The following is a 21,371-nucleotide window of genomic DNA, read 5'->3' as shown; positions in this document are numbered from 1 at the left end:
CATTAACCCATATCCTAGACCACTGTAATTCTCCAAAATATTTTTGCCACGGAAAATGCATCCTACACCCCTGAAAGTTCAGAAAATGTTAGCAGCACAAAAAAGGCCTTAAAATGCATCTTAGGCCTGCAAAAATGTTGAAATCTTTGGAGGCCCAAAAAAGGGGTTTACAGGCATCGTAGACCCTCTAAAGTCTGTAAAATGTTGGTGGCCCAAAAACATTGTGAGAGATCTCTGAATGTCCCAAAAACATTTACAGCCTGAAAGGGGCATTAACCCACATCCTAGACCACTGTAATTACCAAAAATATTTCTGGCACGAAAAATGCATCCTACACCCCTGAAAGTTAAGAAAATGTTAGCAGCCCAAAAAGGCCTTAAAATGCATTTTAGGCCTGCAAAAATGTTGAAATGTTTGGATGCCCAAAAAAGGAGTCAACAGGCATCGTAGACCCCATAAAGTCCAGAATATGTCGGTGGCCCAAAAACGGTGTGAGAGAGCTCTGAATCTCCCAAAAACATTTGCAGTCTGAAAAGGACATTAACCCGCATGCTAGACCCCTGAAATTCCCAAAAATATTTTTGGCACGAAAAATGCATCCTACAACCCTGAAAGTTCAGAATATGTCAGCATTCCAAAAAAGGCCTTAAAATGCATCTTAGGCCTGAAAAAATGTTGAAATCTTTGGAGGCCCAAAAAAGGGGTTTACAGGCATCGTAGACCCCCTAAAGTCTGGAAAATGTTGGTGGCCCAAAAACATTGTGAGAGAGCTCTGAATGTCCCAAAAACATTTGCAGCCTGAAAGAGGCATTAACCCAAATCCTAGACCACTGAAATTCCCAAAAATATTTTTGGCACGAAAAATGCATCCTAAACCCCTGAAAGTACAGAATATGTTAGCAGCCCAAAAAAGGCCTTAAATGCAATTTAGGCCTGCAAAAATGTTGAAATGTTTGGAGGCCCAAAAAAAAGGTTTACCGGCATCGTAGACCCCCTAAAGTCCAGAAAATGTTGGTGGCCCAAAGACATTGTGAGAGAGCTCTGAATGTCCCAAAAACATTAGCAGCCCAAAAGGGGCATTAACCCAAATCCTAGACCACTGAAATTACCAAAAATATTTCTGGCACGAAAAATGCATCCTACACCCCTGAAAGTTCAGAAAATGTTAGCAGCCCAAAAAAGGCCTTAAAATGCATCTTAGGCCTGCAAAAATGTTGAAATGTTTGGATGCCCAAAAAAGGGGTTTACAGGCATCTTAGACCCCCTAAAGTTCAGAAAATGTTGGTGGCCCAAAAACAGTGTGAGAGAGGTCTGAATGTCCCAAAAGCATTTGCAGCCTGAAAGGGGCATTAACCCACATCCTAGACCACTGAAATTCCCAAAACAAAAATATTTTTGCCACGAAAAATGGATCCTACAACCCCGAAAGCACAGAATATGTTAGCAGCCCAAAAAAGGCCTTAAAATGCATCTTAGGCCTGCAAAAATGTTGAAATCTTTGGAGGCCCAAAAAAGGGGTTTACAGGCATTGTAGACCCCCTAAAGTCCATAAAATGTTGGTGGCCCAAAAGCAGTGTGAGAGAGCTCGGAATGTCCCAAAAGCATTTGCAGCTTGAAAGGGGCATTAACCTGCATCCTAGACCACTGAAATTCCCAAAAATATTTTTGCCACGAAAAATGCATCCTACATCCCCGAAAGTACAGAATATGTTAGCAGCCCAAAAAAGGCCTTAAAATGCATTTTAGGCCTGCAAAAATGTTGAAATGTTTGGATGCCCAAAAAAGAGGTTAACAGGCATCGTAGACCCCATAAAGTCCAGAATATGTCGGTGGCCCAAAAACGGTGTGAGAGAGCTCTGAATCTCCCAAAAACATTTGCAGTCTTAAAAGGACATTAACCCGCATGCTAGACCCCTGAAATTCCCAAAAATATTTTTGACACGAAAAATGCATCCTACAACCCTGAAAGTTCAGAATATGTCAGCATTCCAAAAAAGGCCTTAAAATGCATCTTAGGCCTGAAAAAATGTTGAAATCTTTGGAGGCCCAAAAAAGGGGTTTACAGGCATCGTAGACCCCCTAAAGTCTGGAAAATGTTGGTGGCCCAAAAACATTGTGAGAGAGCTCTGAATGTCCCAAAAACATTTGCAGCCTGAAAGGGGCATTAACCCAAATCCTAGACCACTTTAATTCCCAAAAATATTTTTGGCACGAAAAATGCATCCTAAACCCCTGAAAGTACAGAATATGTTAGCAGCCCAAAAAAGGCCTTAAATGCAATTTAGGCCTGCAAAAATGTTGAAATGTTTGGAGGCCCAAAAAAAAGGTTTACCGGCATCGTAGACCCCCTAAAGTCCAGAAAATGTTGGTGGCCCAAAGACATTGTGAGAGAGCTCTGAATCACCCAAAAACATTAGCAGCCCAAAAGGGGCATTAACCCAAATCCTAGACCACTGAAATTACCAAAAATATTTCTGGCACGAAAAATGCATCCTACACCCCTGAAAGTTCAGAAAATGTTACCAGCCCAAAAAAGGCCTTAAAATGCATCTTAGGCCTGCAAAAATGTTGAAATGTTTGGTGCCCAAAAAAGGGGTTTACAGGCATCTTAGACCCCCTAAAGTTCAGAAAATGTTGGTGGCCCAAAAACAGTGTGAGAGAGGTCTGAATGTCCCAAAAGCATTTGCAGCCTGAAAGGGGCATTAACCCACATCCTAGACCACTGAAATTCCCAAAACAAAAATATTTTTGCCACGAAAAATGGATCCTACAACCCCGAAAGCACAGAATATGTTAGCAGCCCAAAAAGGCCTTAAAATGCATCTTAGGCCTGCAAAAATGTTGAAATCTTTGGAGGCCCAAAAAAGGGGTTTACAGGCATCAGACCCCCTAAAGTCCATAAAATGTTGGTGGCCCAAAAGCAGTGTGAGAGAGCTCGGAATGTCCCAAAAGCATTTGCAGCTTGAAAGGGGCATTAAACTGCATCCTAGACCACTGAAATTCCCAAAAATATTTTTGGCACGAAAAATGCATCCTACCCCCCTGAAAGTACAGAATATGTTAGCAGCCCAAAAAAGGCCTTAAATGCATTTTAGGCCTGCAAAAATGTTGAAATGTTTGGAGGACCAAAAAAAAGGTTTACAGGCATCGTAGACCCCCTAAAGTCCAGAAAATGTTGGTGGCCCAAAAACATTGTGAGAGAGCTCTGAATGCCCCAAAAACATTTGCAGCCTGAAAGGGGCATTAACCCAAATCCTAGACCACTGAAATTACCAAAAATATTTCTGGCACGAAAAATGCATCCTACACCCCTGAAAGTTCAGAAAATGTTAGCAGCCCAAAAAGGCCTTAAAATGCATCTTAGGCCTGCAAAAATGTTGAAATGTTTGGATGCCCAAAAAAGGGGTTAACAGGCATCGAAGACCCCCTAAAGTCCAGAATATGTCGGTGGCCCAAAAACGGTGTGAGAGAGCTCTGAATCTCCCAAAAACATTTGCAGTCTGAAAAGGACATTAACCCGCATGCTAGACCCCTGAAATTCCCAAAAATATTTTTAGCACGAAAAATGCATCCTACAACCCTGAAAGTTCAGAATATGTCAGCATTCCAAAAAAGGCATTAAAATGCATCTTAGGCCTGAAAAAATGTTGAAATCTTTGGAGGCCCAAAAAAGGGGTTTACAGGCATCGTAGACCCCCTAAAGTCTGGAAAATGTTGGTGGCCCAAAAACATTGTGAGAGATCTCTGAATGTCCCAAAAACATTTACAGCCTGAAAGGGGCATTAACCCGCATCCTAGACCACTGAAATTCCCAAAAATATTTTTGGTACGAAAAATGCATCCTACCCCCCTGAAAGTACAGAATATGTTAGCAGCCCAAAAAAGGCCTTAAATGCATTTTAGGCCTGAAAAAATGTTGAAATCTTTGGAGGCCCAAAAAAGGGGTTTACAGGCATTGTAGACCCCCTAAAGTCTGGAAAATGTTGGTGGCCCAAAAACATTGTGAGAGATCTCTGAATGTCCCAAAAACATTTACAGCCTGAAAGGGGCATTAACCCACATCCTAGACCACTGTAATTCTCCAAAATATTTTTGCCACGAAAAATGCATCTTACATCCCCGAAAGTACAGAATATGTTAGCAGCCCGAAAAAGGCCTTAAAATGCATCTTAGGCCGGCAAAAATGTTGAAATCTTTGGAGGCCCAAAAAAGGGGTTTACAGGCATCGTAGACCACCTAAAGTCCAGAAAATGTCGGTGGCCCAAAAACGGTGTGAGAGAGCTCTGAATCTCCCAAAAACATTTGCAGTCTGAAAAGGACATTAACCCGCATGCTAGACCCCTGAAATTCCCAAAAATATTTTTGGCACGAAAAATGCATCCTAAACCCCTGAAAGTACAGAATATGTTAGCAGCCCAAAAAAGGCCTTAAATGCAATTTAGGCCTGCAAAAATGTTGAAATGTTTGGAGGCCCAAAAAAAAGGTTTACCGGCATCGTAGACCCCCTAAAGTCCAGAAAATGTTGGTGGCCCAAAGACATTGTGAGAGAGCTCTGAATGTCCCAAAAACATTAGCAGCCCAAAAGGGGCATTAACCCAAATCCTAGACCACTGAAATTACCAAAAATATTTCTGGCACGAAAAATGCAACCTACACCCCTGAAAGTTCAGAAAATGTTAGCAGCCCAAAAAAGGCCTTAAAATGCATCATAGGCCTGCAAAAATGTTGAAATGTTTGGATGCCCAAAAAGGGGTTTACAGGCATCGTAGACCCCCTAAAGTCCATAAAATGTTGGTGGCCCAAAAGCAGTGTGAGAGAGCTCGGAATGTCTCAAAAGCATTTGCAGCTTGAAAGGGGCATTAACCTGCATCCTAGACCACTGAAATTACCAAAAATATTTCTGGCACGAAAAATGCATCCTACACCCCTGAAAGTTCAGAAAATGTTAGCAGCCCAAAAAGGCCTTAAAATGCATTTTAGGCCTGCAAAAATGTTGAAATGTTTGGATGCCCAAAAAAGGGGTTAACAGGCATCGTAGACCCCATTAAGGCCAGAATATGTCGGTGGCCCAAAAATGGTGTGAGAGAGCTCTGAATCTCCCAAAAACATTTGCAGTCTGAAAAGGACATTAACCCGCATGCTAGACCCCTGAAATTCCCAAAAATATTTTTGGCACGAAAAATGCATCCTACAACCCTGAAAGTTCAGAATATGTCAGCATTCCAAAAAAGGCCTTAAAATGCATCTTAGGCCTGAAAAAATGTTGAAATCTTTGGAGGCCCAAAAAAGGGGTTTACAGGCATCGTAGACCCCCTAAAGTCTGGAAAATGTTGGTGGCCCAAAAACATTGTGAGAGAGCTCTGAATGTCCCAAGAACATTTGCAGTCTGAAAGGGGCATTAACCCAAATCCTAGACCACTGAAATTACCAAAAATATTTCTGGCACGAAAAATGCATCCTACACCCCTGAAAGTTCAGAAAATGTTAGCAGCCCAAAAAGGCCTTAAAATGCATCTTAGGCCTGCAAAAATGTTGAAATGTTTGGATGCCCAAAAAAGGGGTTAACAGGCATCGAAGACCCCCTAAAGTCCAGAATATGTCGGTGGCCCAAAAACGGTGTGAGAGAGCTCTGAATCTCCCAAAAACATTTGCAGTCTGAAAAGGACATTAACCCGCATGCTAGACCCCTGAAATTCCCAAAAATATTTTTGGCACGAAAAATGCATCCTACAACCCTGAAAGTTCAGAATATGTCAGCATTCCAAAAAAGGCATTAAAATGCATCTTAGGCCTGAAAAAATGTTGAAATCTTTGGAGGCCCAAAAAAGGGGTTTACAGGCATCGTAGACCCCCTAAAGTCTGGAAAATGTTGGTGGCCCAAAAACATTGTGAGAGATCTCTGAATGTCCCAAAAACATTTACAGCCTGAAAGGGGCATTAACCCGCATCCTAGACCACTGAAATTCCCAAAAATATTTTTGGTACGAAAAATTCATCCTACCCCCCTGAAAGTACAGAATATGTTAGCAGCCCAAAAAAGGCCTTAAATGCATTTTAGGCCTGAAAAAATGTTGAAATCTTTGGAGGCCCAAAAAAGGGGTTTACAGGCATCGTAGACCCCCTAAAGTCTGGAAAATGTTGGTGGCCCAAAAACATTGTGAGAGATCTCTGAATGTCCCAAAAACATTTACAGCCTGAAAGGGGCATTAACCCACATCCTAGACCACTGTAATTCTCCAAAATATTTTTGCCACGAAAAATGCATCCTACATCCCCGAAAGTACAGAATATGTTAGCAGCCCGAAAAAGGCCTTAAAATGCATCTTAGGCCGGCAAAAATGTTGAAATCTTTGGAGGCCCAAAAAAGGGGTTTACAGGCATCGTAGACCAACTAAAGTCCAGAAAATGTTGGTGGCCCAAAAGCAGTGTGAGAGAGCTCAGAATGTCCCAAAAGCATTTGCAGCTTGAAAGGGGCATTAACCCGCATCCTAGACCAATGAAATTCCCAAAAATATTTTTGGCACGAAAAATGCATCCTACATCCCCGAAAGTACAGAATATGTTAGCAGCCAAAAAAAGGCCTTAAAATGCATCTTAGGCCGGCAAAAATGTTGAAATCTTTGGAGGCCCAAAAAAGGGGTTTACAGACATCGTAGACCCCCTAAAGTCCAGAAAATGTTGGTGGCCCAAAAACATTGTGAGAGAGCTCTGAATGTCCCAAAAACATTTGCAGCCTGAAAGGGGCATTAACCCAAATCCTAGACCACTGAAATTTCCAAAAATATTTTTGGCACGAAAAATGCATCCTAAACCCCTGAAAGTACAGAATATGTTAGCAGCCCAAAAAAGGCCTTAAATGCAATTTAGGCCTGCAAAAATGTTGAAATGTTTGGAGGCCCAAAAAAAAGGTTTACCGGCATCGTAGACCCCCTAAAGTCCAGAAAATGTCGGTGGCCCAAAAACGGTGTGAGAGAGCTCTGAATCTCCCAAAAACATTTGCAGTCTGAAAAGGACATTAACCCGCATGCTAGACCCCTGAAATTCCCAAAAATATTTTTGGCACGAAAAATGCATCCTACAACCCTGAAAGTTCAGAATATGTCAGCATTCCAAAAAAGGCCTTAAAATGCATCTTAGGCCTGAAAAAATATTGAAATCTTTGGAGGCCCAAAAAAGGGGTTTACAGGCATCGTAGACCCCCTAAAGTCTGGAAAATGTTGGTGGCCCAAAAACATTGTGAGAGAGCTCTGAATGTCCCAAAAACATTTGCAGCCTGAAAGGGGCATTAACCCAAATCCTAGACCACTGAAATTACCAAAAATATTTCTGGCACGAAAAATGCATCCTACACCCCTGAAAGTTCAGAAAATGTTAGCAGCCCAAAAGGCCTTAAAAAGCATCTTAGGCCTGCAAAAATGTTGAAATGTTTGGATGCCCAAAAAAGGGGTTAACAGGCATCGAAGACCCCCTAAAGTCCAGAATATGTCGGTGGCCCATAAACGGTGTGAGAGAGCTCTGAATCTCCCAAAAACATTTGCAGTCTGAAAAGGACATTAACCCGCATGCTAGACCCCTGAAATTCCCAAAAATATTTTTGGCACGAAAAATGCATCCTACAACCCTGAAAGTTCAGAATATGTCAGCATTCCAAAAAAGGCATTAAAATGCATCTTAGGCCTGAAAAAATGTTGAAATCTTTGGAGGCCCAAAAAAGGGGTTTACAGGCATCGTAGACCCCCTAAAGTCTGGAAAATGTTGGTGGCCCAAAAACATTGTGAGAGATCTCTGAATGTCCCAAAAACATTTACAGCCTGAAAGGGGCATTAACCCGCATCCTAGACCACTGAAATTCCCAAAAATATTTTTGGTACGAAAAATGCATCCTACCCCCCTGAAAGTACAGAATATGTTAGCGGCCCAAAAAAGGCCTTAAATGCATTTTAGGCCTGAAAAAATGTTGAAATCTTTGGAGGCCCAAAAAAGGGGTTTACAGGCATCGTAGACCACCTAAAGTCCAGAAAATGTTGGTGGCCCAAAAGCAGTGTGAGAGAGCTCAGAATGTCCCAAAAGCATTTGCAGCTTGAAAGGGGCATTAACCCGCATCCTAGACCAATGAAATTCCCAAAAATATTTTTGGCATGAAAAATGCATCCTACATCCCCGAAAGTACAGAATATGTTAGCAGCCCGAAAAAGGCCTTAAAATGCATCTTAGGCCGGCAAAAATGTTGAAATCTTTGGAGGCCCAAAAAAGGGGTTTACAGGCATCGTAGACCACCTAAAGTCCAGAAAATGTTGGTGGCCCAAAAGCAGTGTGAGAGAGCTCAGAATGTCCCAAAAGCATTTGCAGCTTGAAAGGGGCATTAACCCGCATCCTAGACCAATGAAATTCCCAAAAATATTTTTGGCACGAAAAATGCATCCTACACCCCTGAAAGTTCAGAAAATGTTAGCAGCCCAAAAAAGGCCTTAAAATGCATCTTAGGCTGGCAAAAATGTTGAAATGTTTGGAGGCCCAAAAAAGGGCTTTACAGGCATCTTAGACCCCCTAAAGTCCAGAATATGTCGGTGGCCCAAAAACGGTGTGAGAGAGCTCTGAATCTCCCAAAAACATTTGCAGTCTGAAAAGGACATTAACCCGCATGCTAGACCCCTGAAATTCCCAAAAATATTTTTGGCACGAAAAATGCATCCTACAACCCTGAAAGTTCAGAATATGTCAGAATTCCAAAAAAGGCCTTAAAATGCATCTTAGGCCTGAAAAAATGTTGAAATCTTTGGAGGTCCAAAAAAGGGGTTTACAGGCATCGTAGGCCCCCTAAAGTCTGGAAAATCTTGGTGGCCCAAAAACATTGTGAGAGATCTCTGAATGTCCCAAAAACATTTACAGCCTGAAAGGGGCATTAACCCACATCCTAGACCACTGTAATTCTCCAAAATATTTTTGCCACGAAAAATGCATCCTACACCCCTGAAAGTTCAGAAAATGTTAGCAGCACAAAAAAGGCCTTAAAATGCATCTTAGGCCTGCAAAAATGTTGAAATCTTTGGAGGCCCAAAAAAGGGGTTTACAGGCATCGTAGACCCCCTAAAGTCTGTAAAATGTTGGTGGCCCAAAAACATTGTGAGAGATCTCTGAATGTCCCAAAAACATTTACAGCCTGAAAGGGGCATTAACCCACATCCTAGACCACTGTAATTACCAAAAATATTTCTGGCACGAAAAATGCATCCTACACCCCTGAAAGTTCAGAAAATGTTAGCAGCCCAAAAAGGCCTTAAAATGCATCTTAGGCCGGCAAAAATGTTGAAATCTTTGGAGGCCCAAAAAAGGGGTTTACAGACATCGTAGACCCCCTAAAGTCCAGAAAATGTTGGTGGCCCAAAAACATTGTGAGAGAGCTCTGAATGTCCCAAAAACATTTGCAGCCTGAAAGGGGCATTTACCCAAATCCTAGACCACTGAAATTCCCAAAAATATTTTTGGCACGAAAATTCATCCTAAACCCCTGAAAGTACAGAATATGTTAGCAGCCCAAAAAAGGCCTTAAATGCAATTTAGGCCTGCAAAAATGTTGAAATGTTTGGAGGCCCAAAAAAAAGGTTTACCGGCATCGTAGACCCCCTAAAGTCCAGAAAATGTTGGTGGCCCAAAGACATTGTGAGAGAGCTCTGAATGTCCCAAAAACATTAGCAGCCCAAAAGGGGCATTAACCAAAATCCTAGACCACTGAAATTACCAAAAATATTTCTGGCACGAAAAATGCATCCTACACCCCTGAAAGTTCAGAAAATGTTAGCAGCCCAAAAAAGGCCTTAAAATGCATCTTAGGCCGGCAAAAATGTTGAAATGTTTGGATGCCCAAAAAAGGGCTTTACAGGCATCTTAGACCCCCTAAAGTTCAGAAAATGTTGGTGGCCCAAAAACAGTGTGAGAGCTCTGAATGTCCCAAAAGCATTTGCAGCCTGAAAGGGGCATTAACCCACATCCTAGACCACTGAAATTCCCAAAACAAAAATATTTTTGCCACGAAAAATGGATCCTACAACCCCGAAAGTACAGAATATGTTAGCAGCCCAAAAAAGGCCTTAAAATGCATCTTAGGCCTGCAAAAATGTTGAAATCTTTGGAGGCCCAAAAAAGGGGTTTACAGGCATCGTAGACCCCCTAAAGTCTGTAAAATGTTGGTGGCCCAAAAACATTGTGAGAGATCTCTGAATGTCCCAAAAGCATTTGCAGCTTGAAAGGGGCATTAACCCGCATCCTAGACCACTGAAATTACCAAAAATATTTCTGGCACGAAAAAATGCATCCTACACCCCTGAAAGTTCAGAAAATGTTAGCAGCCCAAAAAGGCCTTAAAATGCATCTTAGGCCTGCAAAAATGTTGAAATGTTTGTATGCCCAAAAAAGGGGTTTACAGGCATCGTAGATCCCCTAAAGTCCAGAATATGTCGGTGGCCCAAAAACGGTGTGAGAGAGCTCTGAATCTCCCAAAAACATTTGCAGTCTGAAAAGGACATTAACCCGCATGCTAGACCCCTGAAATTCCCAAAAATATTTTTGGCACGAAAAATGCATCCTACAACCCTGAAAGTTCGGAATATGTCAGAATTCCAAAAAAGGCATTAAAATGCATCTTAGGCCTGAAAAAATGTTGAAATCTTTGGAGGCCCAAAAAAGGGGTTTACAGGCATCGTAGACCCCCTAAAGTCTGGAAAATGATGGTGGCCCAAAAACATTGTGAGAGATCTCTGAATGTCCCAAAAACATTTACAGCCTGAAAGGGGCATTAACCCGCATCCTAGACCACTGAAATTCCCAAAAATATTTTTAGTACGAAAAATGCATCCTACCCCCCTGAAAGTACAGAATATGTTAGCAGCCCAAAAAAGGCCTTAAATGCATTTTAGGCCTGAAAAAATGTTGAAATCTTTGGAGGTCCAAAAAAGGGGTTTACAGGCATCGTAGGCCCCCTAAAGTCTGGAAAATGTTGGTGGCCCAAAAACATTGTGAGAGATCTCTGAATGTCCCAAAAACATTTACAGCCTGAAAGGGGCATTAACCCACATCCTAGACCACTGTAATTCTCCAAAATATTTTTGCCACGAAAAATGCATCCTACACCCCTGAAAGTTCAGAAAATGTTAGCAGCACAAAAAAGGCCTTAAAATGCATCTTAGGCCTGCAAAAATGTTGAAATGTTTGGATGCCCAAAAAAGGGGTTAACAGGCATCGTAGACCCCATAAAGTCCAGAATATGTCGGTGGCCCAAAAACGGTGTGAGAGAGCTCTGAATCTCCCAAAAACATTTGCAGTCTGAAAAGGACATTAACCCGCATGCTAGACCCCTGAAATTCCCAAAAATATTTTTGCCACGAAAAATGGATCCTACAACCCCGAAAGCACAGAATATGTTAGCAGCCCAAAAAAGGCCTTAAAATGCATCTTAGGCCTGCAAAAATGTTGAAATCTTTGGAGGCCCAAAAAAGGGGTTTACAGGCATCGTAGACCCCCTAAAGTCCATAAAATGTTGGTGGCCCAAAAGCAGTGTGAGAGAGCTCGGAATGTCCCAAAAGCATTTGCAGCTTGAAAAGGGCATTAACCCAAATCCTAGACCACTGAAATTCCCAAAAATATTTTTGGCACGAAAAATGCATCCTACCCCCCTGAAAGTACAGAATATGTTAGCAGCCCAAAAAAGGCCTTAAATGCATTTTAGGCCTGCAAAAATGTTGAAATGTTTGGAGGCCCAAAAAAGGGGTTAACAGGCATCAAAGACCCCCTAAAGTCCAGAATATGTCGGTGGCCCAAAAACGGTGTGAGAGAGCTCTGAATCTGCCAAAAACATTTGCAGTCTGAAAAGGACATTAACCCGCATGCTAGACCCCTGAAATTCCCAAAAATATTTTTGGCACGAAAAATGCATCCTACAACCCTGAAAGTTCAGAATATGTCAGCATTCCAAAAAAGGCATTAAAATGCATCTTAGGCCTGAAAAAATGTTGAAATCTTTGGAGGCCCAAAAAAGGGGTTTACAGGCATCGTAGACCCCCTAAAGTCTGGAAGATGTTGGTGGCCCAAAAACATTGTGAGAGATCTCTGAATGTCCCAAAAACATTTACAGCCTGAAAGGGGCATTAACCCACATCCTAGACCACTGTAATTCTCCAAAATATTTTTGCCACGAAAAATGCATCCTACATCCCCGAAAGTACAGAATATGTTAGCAGCCCAAAAAAGGCCTTAAAATGCATCTTAGGCCGGCAAAAATGTTGAAATCTTTGGAGGCCCAAAAAAGGGGTTTACAGGCATCGTAGACCACCTAAAGTCCAGAAAATGTTGGTGGCCCAAAAGCAGTATGAGAGAGCTCAGAATGTCCCAAAAGCATTTGCAGCTTGAAAGAGGCATTAACCCGCATCCTAGACCACTGAAATTCCCAAAAATATTTTTGGCACGAAAAATGCATCCTACATCCCCGAAAGTACAGAATATGTTAGCAGCCAAAAAAAGGCCTTAAAATGCATCTTAGGCCGGCAAAAATGTTGAAATCTTTGGAGGCCCAAAAAAAGGGTTTACAGACATCGTAGACCCCCTAAAGTCCAGAAAATGTTGGTGGCCCAAAAACATTGTGAGAGAGCTCTGAATGTCCCAAAAACATTTGCAGCCTGAAAGGGGCATTAACCCAAATCCTAGACCACTGAAATTCCCAAAAATATTTTTGGCACGAAAAATGCATCCTAAACCCCTGAAAGTACAGAATATGTTAGCAGCCCAAAAAAGGCCTTAAATGCAATTTAGGCCTGCAAAAATGTTGAAATGTTTGGAGGCCCAAAAAAAAGGTTTACCGGCATCGTAGACCCCCTAAAGTCCAGAAAATGTTGGTGGCCCAAAGACATTGTGAGAGAGCTCTGAATGTCCCAAAAACATTAGCAGCCCAAAAGGGGCATTAACCCAAATCCTAGACCACTGAAATTACCAAAAATATTTCTGGCACGAAAAAATGCATCCTACACCCCTGAAAGTTCAGAAATTGTTAGCAGCCCAAAAAAGGCCTTAAAATGCATCTTAGGCCTGCAAAAATGTTGAAATGTTTGGATGCCCAAAAAAAGGGGCTTACAGGCATCTTAGACCCCCTAAAGTTCAGAAAATGTTGGTGGCCCAAAAACAGTGTGAGAGAGCTCTGAATGTCCCAAAAACATTTACAGCCTGAAAGGGGCATTAACCCACATCCTAGACCACTGTAATTCTCCAAAATATTTTTGCCACGAAAAATGCATCCTACACCCCTGAAAGTTCAGAAAATGTTAGCAGCACAAAAAAGGCCTTAAAATGCATCTTAGGCCTGCAAAAATGTTGAAATCTTTGGAGGCCCAAAAAAAAGGTTTACAGGCATCGTAGACCCCCTAAAGTCCAGAAAATGTTGGTGGCCCAAAAACATTGTGAGAGATCTCTGAATGTCCCAAAAACATTTACAGCCTGAAAGGGGCATTAACCCACATCCTAGACCACTGAAATTACCAAAAATATTTCTGGCACGAAAAATGCATCCTACACCCCTGAAAGTTCAGAAAATGTTAGCAGCCCAAAAAGGCCTTAAAATGCATTTTAGGCCTGCAAAAATGTTGAAATGTTTGGATGCCCAAAAAAGGGGTTAACAGGCATCGTAGACCCCATAAAGTCCAGAATATGTCGGTGGCCCAAAAACAGTGTGAGAGAGGTCTGAATGTCCCAAAAGCATTTGCAGCCTGAAAGGGGCATTAACCCACATCCTACACCACTGAAATTTCCAAAACAAAAATATTTTTGCCATGAAAAATGGATCCTACAACCCCGAAAGCACAGAATATGTTAGCAGCCCAAAAAAGGCCTTAAAATGCATCTTAGGCCGGCAAAAATGTTGAAATCTTTGGAGGCCCAAAAAAGGGGTTTACAGGCATCATAGACCCCCTAAAGTCCATAAAATGTTGGTGGCCCAAAAGCAGTGTGAGAGAGCTCGGAATGTCCCAAAAGCATTTGCAGCTTGAAAGGGGCATTAACCTGCATCCTAGACCACTGAAATTCCCAAAAATATTTTTGGCACGAAAAATGCATCCTACCCCCTGAAAGTACAGAATATGTTAGCAGCCCAAAAAAGGCCTTAAATGCATTTTAGGCCTGCAAAAATGTTGAAATGTTTGGAGGCCCAAAAAAAAGGTTTACAGGCATCGTAGACCCCCTAAAGTCCAGAAAATGTTGGTGGCCCAAAAACATTGTGAGAGAGCTCTGAATGCCCCAAAAACATTTGCAGCCTGAAAGGGGCATTAACCCAAATCCTAGACCACTGAAATTACCAAAAATATTTCTGGCACGAAAAATGCATCCTACACCCCTGAAAGTTCAGAATATGTCAGCATTCCAAAAAAGGCATTAAAATGCATCTTAGGCCGGCAAAAATGTTGAAATCTTTGGAGGCCCAAAAAAGGGGTTTACAGGCATCGTAGACCACCTAAAGTCCAGAAAATGTTGGTGGCCCAAAAGCAGTGTGAGAGAGCTCAGAATGTCCCAAAAGCATTTGCAGCTTGAAAGGGGCATTAACCCGCATCCTAGACCAATGAAATTCCCAAAAATATTTTTGGCATGAAAAATGCATCCTACATCCCCGAAAGTACAGAATATGTTAGCAGCCAAAAAAAGGCCTTAAAATGCATCTTAGGCCGGCAAAAATGTTGAAATCTTTGGAGGCCCAAAAAAGGGGTTTACAGACATCGTAGACCCCCTAAAGTCCAGAAAATGTTGGTGGCCCAAAGACATTGTGAGAGAGCTCTGAATGTCCCAAAAACATTAGCAGCCCAAAAGGGGCATTAACCCAAATCCTAGACCACTGAAATTACCAAAAATATTTCTGGCACGAAAAATGCATCCTACACCCCTGAAAGTTCAGAAAATGTTAGCAGCCCAAAAAAGGCCTTAAAATGCATCTTAGGCTGGCAAAAATGTTGAAATGTTTGGATGCCCAAAAAAGGGCTTTACAGGCATCTTAGAGCCCCTAAAGTCCAGAATATGTCGGTGGCCCAAAAACGGTGTGAGAGAGCTCTGAATCTCCCAAAAACATTTGCAGTCTGAAAAGGACATTAACCCGCATGCTAGACCCCTGAAATTCCCAAAAATATTTTTGGCACGAAAAATGCATCCTACAACCCTGAAAGTTCAGAATATGTCAGAATTCCAAAAAAGGCCTTAAAATGCATCTTAGGCCTGAAAAAATGTTGAAATCTTTGGAGGTCCAAAAAAGGGGTTTACAGGCATCGTAGGCCCCCTAAAGTCTGGAAAATCTTGGTGGCCCAAAAACATTGTGAGAGATCTCTGAATGTCCCAAAAACATTTACAGCCTGAAAGGGGCATTAACCCACATCCTAGACCACTGTAATTCTCCAAAATATTTTTGCCACGAAAAATGCATCCTACACCCCTGAAAGTTCAGAAAATGTTAGCAGCACAAAAAAGGCCTTAAAATGCATCTTAGGCCTGCAAAAATGTTGAAATCTTTGGAGGCCCAAAAAAGGGGTTTACAGGCATCGTAGACCCCCTAAAGTCTGTAAAATGTTGGTGGCCCAAAAACATTGTGAGAGATCTCTGAATGTCCCAAAAACATTTACAGCCTGAAAGGGGCATTAACCCACATCCTAGACCACTGTAATTACCAAAAATATTTCTGGCACGAAAAATGCATCCTACACCCCTGAAAGTTCAGAAAATGTTAGCAGCCCAAAAAGGCCTTAAAATGCATCTTAGGCCGGCAAAAATGTTGAAATCTTTGGAGGCCCAAAAAAGGGGTTTACAGACATCGTAGACCCCCTAAAGTCCAGAAAATGTTGGTGGCCCAAAAACATTGTGAGAGAGCTCTGAATGTCCCAAAAACATTTGCAGCCTGAAAGGGGCATTTACCCAAATCCTAGACCACTGAAATTCCCAAAAATATTTTTGGCACGAAAATTCATCCTAAACCCCTGAAAGTACAGAATATGTTAGCAGCCCAAAAAAGGCCTTAAATGCAATTTAGGCCTGCAAAAATGTTGAAATGTTTGGAGGCCCAAAAAAAAGGTTTACCGGCATCGTAGACCCCCTAAAGTCCAGAAAATGTTGGTGGCCCAAAGACATTGTGAGAGAGCTCTGAATGTCCCAAAAACATTAGCAGCCCAAAAGGGGCATTAACCAAAATCCTAGACCACTGAAATTACCAAAAATATTTCTGGCACGAAAAATGCATCCTACACCCCTGAAAGTTCAGAAAATGTTAGCAGCCCAAAAAAGGCCTTAAAATGCATCTTAGGCCGGCAAAAATGTTGAAATGTTTGGATGCCCAAAAAAGGGCTTTACAGGCATCTTAGACCCCCTAAAGTTCAGAAAATGTTGGTGGCCCAAAAACAGTGTGAGAGCTCTGAATGTCCCAAAAGCATTTGCAGCCTGAAAGGGGCATTAACCCACATCCTAGACCACTGAAATTCCCAAAACAAAAATATTTTTGCCACGAAAAATGGATCCTACAACCCCGAAAGTACAGAATATGTTAGCAGCCCAAAAAAGGCCTTAAAATGCATCTTAGGCCTGCAAAAATGTTGAAATCTTTGGAGGCCCAAAAAAGGGGTTTACAGGCATCGTAGACCCCCTAAAGTCTGTAAAATGTTGGTGGCCCAAAAACATTGTGAGAGATCTCTGAATGTCCCAAAAGCATTTGCAGCTTGAAAGGGGCATTAACCCGCATCCTAGACCACTGAAATTACCAAAAATATTTCTGGCACGAAAAAATGCATCCTACACCCCTGAAAGTTCAGAAAATGTTAGCAGCCCAAAAAGGCCTTAAAATGCATCTTAGGCCTGCAAAAATGTTGAAATGTTTGTATGCCCAAAAAAGGGGTTTACAGGCATCGTAGATCCCCTAAAGTCCAGAATATGTCGGTGGCCCAAAAACGGTGTGAGAGAGCTCTGAATCTCCCAAAAACATTTGCAGTCTGAAAAGGACATTAACCCGCATGCTAGACCCCTGAAATTCCCAAAAATATTTTTGGCACGAAAAATGCATCCTACAACCCTGAAAGTTCGGAATATGTCAGAATTCCAAAAAAGGCATTAAAATGCATCTTAGGCCTGAAAAAATGTTGAAATCTTTGGAGGCCCAAAAAAGGGGTTTACAGGCATCGTAGACCCCCTAAAGTCTGGAAAATGATGGTGGCCCAAAAACATTGTGAGAGATCTCTGAATGTCCCAAAAACATTTACAGCCTGAAAGGGGCATTAACCCGCATCCTAGACCACTGAAATTCCCAAAAATATTTTTAGTACGAAAAATGCATCCTACCCCCCTGAAAGTACAGAATATGTTAGCAGCCCAAAAAAGGCCTTAAATGCATTTTAGGCCTGAAAAAATGTTGAAATCTTTGGAGGTCCAAAAAAGGGGTTTACAGGCATCGTAGGCCCCCTAAAGTCTGGAAAATGTTGGTGGCCCAAAAACATTGTGAGAGATCTCTGAATGTCCCAAAAACATTTACAGCCTGAAAGGGGCATTAACCCACATCCTAGACCACTGTAATTCTCCAAAATATTTTTGCCACGAAAAATGCATCCTACACCCCTGAAAGTTCAGAAAATGTTAGCAGCACAAAAAAGGCCTTAAAATGCATCTTAGGCCTGCAAAAATGTTGAAATCTTTGGAGGCCCAAAAAAGGGGTTTACAGGCATCGTAGACCCCCTAAAGTCTGTAAAATGTTGGTGGCCCAAAAACATTGTGAGAGATCTCTGAATGTCCCAAAAACATTTACAGCCTGAAAGGGGCATTAACCCACATCCTAGACCACTGTAATTACCAAAAATATTTCTGGCACGAAAAATGCATCCTACACCCCTGAAAGTTCAGAAAATGTTAGCAGCACAAAAAAGGCCTTAAAATGCATCTTAGGCCTGCAAAAATGTTGAAATGTTTGGATGCCCAAAAAAGGGGTTAACAGGCATCGTAGACCCCATAAAGTCCAGAATATGTCGGTGGCCCAAAAACGGTGTGAGAGAGCTCTGAATCTCCCAAAAACATTTGCAGTCTGAAAAGGACATTAACCCGCATGCTAGACCCCTGAAATTCCCAAAAATATTTTTGCCACGAAAAATGGATCCTACAACCCCGAAAGCACAGAATATGTTAGCAGCCCAAAAAAGGCCTTAAAATGCATCTTAGGCCTGCAAAAATGTTGAAATCTTTGGAGGCCCAAAAAAGGGGTTTACAGGCATCGTAGACCCCCTAAAGTCCATAAAATGTTGGTGGCCCAAAAGCAGTGTGAGAGAGCTCGGAATGTCCCAAAAGCATTTGCAGCTTGAAAAGGGCATTAACCCAAATCCTAGACCACTGAAATTCCCAAAAATATTTTTGGCACGAAAAATGCATCCTACCCCCCTGAAAGTACAGAATATGTTAGCAGCCCAAAAAAGGCCTTAAATGCATTTTAGGCCTGCAAAAATGTTGAAATGTTTGGAGGCCCAAAAAAGGGGTTAACAGGCATCAAAGACCCCCTAAAGTCCAGAATATGTCGGTGGCCCAAAAACGGTGTGAGAGAGCTCTGAATCTGCCAAAAACATTTGCAGTCTGAAAAGGACATTAACCCGCATGCTAGACCCCTGAAATTCCCAAAAATATTTTTGGCACGAAAAATGCATCCTACAACCCTGAAAGTTCAGAATATGTCAGCATTCCAAAAAAGGCATTAAAATGCATCTTAGGCCTGAAAAAATGTTGAAATCTTTGGAGGCCCAAAAAAGGGGTTTACAGGCATCGTAGACCCCCTAAAGTCTGGAAGATGTTGGTGGCCCAAAAACATTGTGAGAGATCTCTGAATGTCCCAAAAACATTTACAGCCTGAAAGGGGCATTAACCCACATCCTAGACCACTGTAATTCTCCAAAATATTTTTGCCACGAAAAATGCATCCTACATCCCCGAAAGTACAGAATATGTTAGCAGCCCAAAAAAGGCCTTAAAATGCATCTTAGGCCGGCAAAAATGTTGAAATCTTTGGAGGCCCAAAAAAGGGGTTTACAGGCATCGTAGACCACCTAAAGTCCAGAAAATGTTGGTGGCCCAAAAGCAGTATGAGAGAGCTCAGAATGTCCCAAAAGCATTTGCAGCTTGAAAGAGGCATTAACCCGCATCCTAGACCACTGAAATTCCCAAAAATATTTTTGGCACGAAAAATGCATCCTACATCCCCGAAAGTACAGAATATGTTAGCAGCCAAAAAAAGGCCTTAAAATGCATCTTAGGCCGGCAAAAATGTTGAAATCTTTGGAGGCCCAAAAAAAGGGTTTACAGACATCGTAGACCCCCTAAAGTCCAGAAAATGTTGGTGGCCCAAAAACATTGTGAGAGAGCTCTGAATGTCCCAAAAACATTTGCAGCCTGAAAGGGGCATTAACCCAAATCCTAGACCACTGAAATTCCCAAAAATATTTTTGGCACGAAAAATGCATCCTAAACCCCTGAAAGTACAGAATATGTTAGCAGCCCAAAAAAGGCCTTAAATGCAATTTAGGCCTGCAAAAATGTTGAAATGTTTGGAGGCCCAAAAAAAAGGTTTACCGGCATCGTAGACCCCCTAAAGTCCAGAAAATGTTGGTGGCCCAAAGACATTGTGAGAGAGCTCTGAATGTCCCAAAAACATTAGCAGCCCAAAAGGGGCATTAACCCAAATCCTAGACCACTGAAATTACCAAAAATATTTCTGGCACGAAAAAATGCATCCTACACCCCTGAAAGTTCAGAAATTGTTAGCAGCCCAAAAAAGGCCTTAAAATGCATCTTAGGCCTGCAAAAATGTTGAAATGTTTGGATGCCCAAAAAAAGGGGCTTACAGGCATCTTAGACCCCCTAAAGTTCAGAAAATGTTGGTGGCCCAAAAACAGTGTGAGAGAGCTCTGAATGTCCCAAAAACATTTACAGCCTGAAAGGGGCATTAACCCACATCCTAGACCACTGTAATTCTCCAAAATATTTTTGCCACGAAAAATGCATCCTACACCCCTGAAAGTTCAGAAAATGTTAGCAGCACAAAAAAGGCCTTAAAATGCATCTTAGGCCTGCAAAAATGTTGAAATCTTTGGAGGCCCAAAAAAAAGGTTTACAGGCATCGTAGACCCCCTAAAGTCCAGAAAATGTTGGTGGCCCAAAAACATTGTGAGAGATCTCTGAATGTCCCAAAAACATTTACAGCCTGAAAGGGGCATTAACCCACATCCTAGACCACTGAAATTACCAAAAATATTTCTGGCACAAAAAATGCATCCTACACCCCTGAAAGTTCAGAAAATGTTAGCAGCCCAAAAAGGCCTTAAAATGCATTTTAGGCCTGCAAAAATGTTGAAATGTTTGGATGCCCAAAAAAGGGGTTAACAGGCATCGTAGACCCCATAAAGTCCAGAATATGTCGGTGGCCCAAAAACAGTGTGAGAGAGGTCTGAATGTCCCAAAAGCATTTGCAGCCTGAAAGGGGCATTAACCCACATCCTACACCACTGAAATTTCCAAAACAAAAATATTTTTGCCATGAAAAATGGATCCTACAACCCCGAAAGCACAGAATATGTTAGCAGCCCAAAAAAGGCCTTAAAATGCATCTTAGGCCGGCAAAAATGTTGAAATCTTTGGAGGCCCAAAAAAGGGGTTTACAGGCATCATAGACCCCCTAAAGTCCATAAAATGTTGGTGGCCCAAAAGCAGTGTGAGAGAGCTCGGAATGTCCCAAAAGCATTTGCAGCTTGAAAGGGGCATTAACCTGCATCCTAGACCACTGAAATTCCCAAAAATATTTTTGGCACGAAAAATGCATCCTACCCCCTGAAAGTACAGAATATGTTAGCAGCCCAAAAAAGGCCTTAAATGCATTTTAGGCCTGCAAAAATGTTGAAATGTTTGGAGGCCCAAAAAAAAGGTTTACAGGCATCGTAGACCCCCTAAAGTCCAGAAAATGTTGGTGGCCCAAAAACATTGTGAGAGAGCTCTGAATGCCCCAAAAACATTTGCAGCCTGAAAGGGGCATTAACCCAAATCCTAGACCACTGAAATTACCAAAAATATTTCTGGCACGAAAAATGCATCCTACACCCCTGAAAGTTCAGAATATGTCAGCATTCCAAAAAAGGCATTAAAATGCATCTTAGGCCTGAAAAAATGTTGAAATCTTTGGAGGCCCAAAAAAGGGGTTTACAGGCATCGTAGACCCCCTAAAGTCTGGAAAATGTTGGTGGCCCAAAAACATTGTGAGAGATCTCTGAATGTCCCAAAAACATTTACAGCCTGAAAGGGGCATTAACCCACATCCTAGACCACTGTAATTCTCCAAAATATTTTTGCC

Source organism: Ambystoma mexicanum, chromosome 8, assembly GCF_040938575.1.
Source record: "Ambystoma mexicanum isolate Mex_15411 chromosome 8, UKY_AmexF1_1, whole genome shotgun sequence".
NCBI classification, from domain to species: Eukaryota; Metazoa; Chordata; class Amphibia; order Caudata; family Ambystomatidae; genus Ambystoma; species Ambystoma mexicanum.
The sequence above is the reverse complement of the archived record's forward strand: the minus strand, read 5'-3'. Positions refer to the sequence as shown.